This window comes from Triticum dicoccoides, chromosome 4B (genome assembly GCF_002162155.2).
Source record: "Triticum dicoccoides isolate Atlit2015 ecotype Zavitan chromosome 4B, WEW_v2.0, whole genome shotgun sequence".
Taxonomy (NCBI): Eukaryota; Viridiplantae; Streptophyta; class Magnoliopsida; order Poales; family Poaceae; genus Triticum; species Triticum dicoccoides.
Window position 1 is genome coordinate 82,874,031 of NC_041387.1, and position 5,293 is coordinate 82,879,323.

General features: G+C 36.9%; 1 pseudogene; it reads left to right on the forward strand.

The window, feature by feature from the left end:
* The window catches only part of LOC119295163, a 5,626-nt pseudogene extending 1,536 nt beyond the window's left edge, over nt 1-4,090 (forward strand).
* The last annotated feature ends 1,203 nt before the right edge of the window (nt 4,091-5,293 follow it).

The window sequence follows — 5,293 nt, forward strand, 5'->3', positions numbered from 1 at the left end:
CATTCTTTTGTGATGAGATGACCTAGGTGTTATTTAGCTTGCTGTTGTAGGTCGGAGGAACAATACGTGGGTCGTTGAGTTCACTGCTTAAGATTGTTGTTCTCATTCATAGACGAAGAGTTAATGTGTCCAGGTTTTGGTGCATTGACCAGCGAAATTGGGGAAGCTACTAGTCCTTTTAAACTGCACAAATGCATTATGCATTTAATTCAGATTGTCATGTTTACGATCATATACGGCAGCCTTTTATTTTAAATATAAAACTCCTTTTATGTACAAGCTTATTTGATCGCTGGAAAACTAAATGATGTTTGCTCATCTCTATATCATGACAGTCCTTGTTAAGATGCAACAATGCCTTGTGCGTGTGTAGGTTGCATTGTTTCTGTATAGGGCGCATATCAGGATGAGCTTCCTCAGTCCTTCTTTCCCCTCCGCTCATGATCTATTTCTCTCTCTTCCCTACCCATCTATGCAAGAATTGTGTAGCCTAAACGCCTCTATATGCTGTATGTATTCTTAGATGTACTTTGATCTATTGTGAATCTTGTGATCACAGAACTTTCTGAATCCGACGCTGTCAATCGGGCTGCAGAGAGGAAGTGTGGTGGAGATGAGATGGGGACAGACGATCATGCAGCGATGTTGTTTCTTTGTTCTCCTGCTCAAGGTTTGCTCTTTCCTACGTACTGTCATGGTGGTTCAGTTTTTCATCTCTACATTGGGATTACACAGAACTATTGATGTTTTACTTACGTAATTTGTGTACCAGTATGCTGCAAAGAGCTAATGTCGGAACCAATTGTGTGTACAGTCCTTGCGCCTGTGATCATGAAAAGATCGAAAGTAAATACTCTGCTTACCATATAGTGAGACGCCGAACATTCTGAATTGTAAATTCAGGTCATGTTTATTCAACTATTTATTTTGGAGATTCGATCTGCTTGATCTGTTGATAATTTCACCCTTCAATCATGTTTACTTAATAGAGCCTCATACATGTAAGTCGGTGCTTCATCTGTTGATATTTCACCCTTCAATCATGTTTACTTAATAGAGCCTCATACATGTAAGTTGGTGCTTGTATAGTCTGGTAATAATCTGTCCTATTGTCAAATGCTAAGTACTAGCTGGGAACTTCAATAGCTGGGTACTTCGCAATGTTTACTCCAGGAAAATGGAATGAGCGAGCTTCTTTCTTGATTAGTTACTTGCTTTTCCTCAAAGACATTCCCCATCTATGTCCCATGTTTTCTTTTTGTATGAATTTCATATTCCCTAGAATATGAGAATACATCGTCCTGATAGACCAGCGGACCAACACATTTCCATGGGACTTTTGAAAAGTATATGTGAATTTGCATACATTTTCTGTTTTTTTTCTTTTCTTATCCATGCTCCCCCGTAGATAAATAGTAGTGTTAACTGAAATGAATGTTCATTTGTGTTCAAATTTCAAGGAAGTGTGCATCACGCTTCTGTTTCTGCAATATGTTTTAGAGTATATGATTTAATTTTCCTACTTCCCCAGTTATAAATTTATTAGCATCAAAGTAGAGCCTCAGGTTTATGGTTCAATGTATCATTGCAAAGTAGTTTATGGCTCAGTATATCACTGCAGGTTCCTTACACCATCAAATTTCAATGTTTTTTCATTTTTGTTGATGGAAGTATGTTCTTCGTCGATAAAATAGCAGGGATTTCTTTTCTTATCAATTCTAATCCCTTTTTTATGCATTGCAGGTTTGCTATCGAGCTCTCAAAAAGGAAAAACAACTTTACTCTGTTTTCTGGATAACCTTCCCGTAGAGTCACTACCTCGACAGAGACAAATATGCGATCAAGGATATATTCGATGGATTTTCAAGCAAAACTTGGAGGATATTTTTGCAGGTTCATCACTTGCTTTATTGTTTTCTTACCTTCCTTTCTTCAAGACAATATCTTCCTAGCATTGCTCTATAAATTTAAATCCCATCTTTTTGTTTTGATTATCATGGAGTAGTCGTCCTGTCTAATCCAAGCAAGGGTCTTCATGTTTGCAGATAGTTTGGTGCTCTCATGGTTATTTTGTAGAGATTGCCCCTCTGTTCATTTCTTGGTAACCATCTACTGCAGCTCAGCTACTGTCCAGCAGCTGACCTTATGGTGTGTGATTGACGGTGCATGTTTTCCTATTAGTTTCTCTGTATGCCAATGTCTGAATTTTATCTTGCCTTTTTGCATTTCTCAAGGCCTTCCATTCTCACTGTGATTCACCGAGATGTTCTATCAGTAGGCATGCACTTTCTAATGAAAATTTGGCAGTCTACTTGAAGCGAGTCATTTATCTAGCTACAATAACCTTCCTTGCTTTTGCAATAACACTTTATGGTTGGCACTATAGTCTATATCTGCCAAATATTTACACGTTAGTTTAGCCAGAAATTCAGATGCCACACGTTAGTGATGGTTTGTTATTCTTCTATCATTCCATGTTGGTTAGCCATGATAAATTTGATTTCTAGAGTAGCAGATGATTCATGTCAGGTTTCTTTTAGAGATCGAAATATGTGTTGACTCTGAAATAAGTAGTACGCCGTCCAGTTCTACATAGGTGAAAGCATACTGATCCCATTTACATACTATGCAAAACTGGACGGCCTTCTAAATCTCTGAAACTACTATTTGTTGTGTAATCTGTATCACCTTTTCATACTCTGTATATGCTTTCTACTTGCTCCCTCCGTCTGAAAAAACTTGTCCCTCAAATACATGTATCTAGCACCAAGTAAGTGCTAGATACATCCATTTGAAAGATAAGCTTGAGACAAGTTTTTCCGGACGGAGGGAGTACTTGGTAAAAGTGCGTGAGAACGATGGCCTAAAGGATGTGAATTGCACTCGAATATATGCAGGTTTCATGCCAAACTAGCCACTATTGTATTTCAGATGCTTCTTCTGTAACTTAATATATTTTGCCGGCTCTTCTCATTTCCTGGTGAACTTTTTAGTCTGTACAGTTGAATTGTTGGAAGTTGTTTTCTACTATCTATAGAGGTTTTATTATCCAAACTATTAGCTGCCTGACTCGCTTTTTTGAAACGAAGTGTTCCTAGGATTGCCTTTTTACATATGGTTATGCTCCATATGGCTACCTATGTACATATGCGAAGGTTCTGTTTGGACTACTCAAATCGCGTGGAGCTGTTAAATTTCCAATTTGTTGCCTTGCCGTTGTGTGCCATCGCAATGTTTACTGCAGAAAAATTGAATGAGCAAACTTCTTTCTTGATTAGTTACTTGTTTTTCCTTAAAGACGTTCCCCACCTATGTCACGTGTTTTATTTTTGTATGAATTTCATATTCCCTGGAATATGAGAATAAACTGTCCTGATAGACCAGTGGACCAACACATTTCCATTGTATTTTAGAAAATATATGTGAATTTGCATATATTTTCTAAATTTATGTCTTTTCTTATCCATGCTCCTCCATAGATAAATAGTAGGCTCAACAAAAATGAATGTTCACTTGTGTTCAAATTTCTAGGAAGTGTGCTTCACGCTTCTCTTTCTGCAATATGTTTCAGAGTATATATTTTAATTTTCCTACTTTCCCTGTTACAGTACTGTGTATGTCATTCTTAGCTTTGCTTTTGGAAGCATATATGAGCTTTAATTACCATAATAGTCTAGAAATGCTAACTTGAAATTGAACAAGCAACAATCCAGTTATTGTGCTTTCTTTCCTTCATAAACTTGCTGACGATATGGGTGAAGATTGCAGATTTCTTATGGAATAAAAAGGTAAATATGATGGTTTGAGAATTGTTGGTCAAGAATGAATAAGAGAAAGGCATCACAGTCAAGTTCGGAGAAGAAAAAAGATACAAAGACAAAGATAGATCAGTATTCTGCTCTGAAGCTAAACCTTTTTGTGGAATCCATGTTACTTCGTATTATGGAAGTATGACTTGGTCATATATATTACATTAATGTTGTCAAGTTGTTGTTCAGCAATAGGCATAATGTCCTATCAAGTTACTTGATTTTGTATTATGTAAGTACGACTTAGTCATATATATATATATTTACATTATTGTTGTCAAGTTGTGATTTAGCGGTATGCATAATTTCATAACAAGTTACTTGATTTTGTATTATGGAAGTATGACTTAGTCATATAAATTATATTAATGTTGTCGTTGTGGTTTAGCAATAGACATAATTTCCTATCAAGTTATTTCTTTTGAATATATTGTTGTTTGTAAGCTTGAAAATTTGTATGTGCAATGAAAGTGTATCTAACACTTATATGTAAAGGATAAACGTGAAACATGTTAGCTAATTCTTGGTCTAAATTGGAACTTTTTGCGTCATTCGGCATCTAAGGGTTTTTTAAAGGGTTTGAATTAGTACTTCAGTGGTTCATAAAACTCAATTTTATCGACAAAGACAAACATTTTCAAAACACTTCGGGTTTGAAATATGACTGTGGCATTGGCATCCCATGTGGTTGCTAAATCCTAATTTTATCAACAAGTAGAACATTTTTAAAGCACTCATGATTTCAAATAGGACTTTGCCTCATTTGGTAGAACGAGCGTTAAATTTGTTTCCATATGTGCTTGCCCACGACTAAATCAACTAAATCATGGATTTTCTTTTCAATGTGTACATGGCTTCAGTGGGTCTCTGCGCCATTTGGCGCAACGGCTCCACTAGTTTATACTAGTACTACTAGTATAGCTGACCCAACTAACAAGGATTAACGCACATGAGCTTTCCCAAGAATTTTGGACTCTTATTTGGTTTAAACTAAATTGCCTTTTACATCTTGGCATGCACCAAAAAGACCTGCTAAAAATAAAGTTTATATCTCCTACTTGAATGCTAGTTAATTTGATTTTGCTAGCTGGTGGCCCCCATCCTGATTCCTTTAAATACCATCGCTTCAACATGAGAAACTTCTTGCTGGGTCCAATGCTTGATTGGTCCGGTGGCCGTAGTCCCACAAATAAATAACCAACGTGATGTACTCCTTTTTCTGAAACAGACTCATGCACATGTACGTGGTACAAAACATGGTAGCATCTAATTGATTTTTCGCTCGACCTAATGGCATGCATGCCACCTGTTTGATTGCCCGATGCATGCAAAAATGAAAGCACTTCTTGGTACTTCGGCCAAGACTTAAGCAAAACCCTTGCAACATGTACACCGTCGACATGAACTGTCACAGCGGTCATATCATCCTTGTCTTCTTTTCTTCAACTACAACAGCGTCAGCCGCCATATAAGCAGCAGGAATT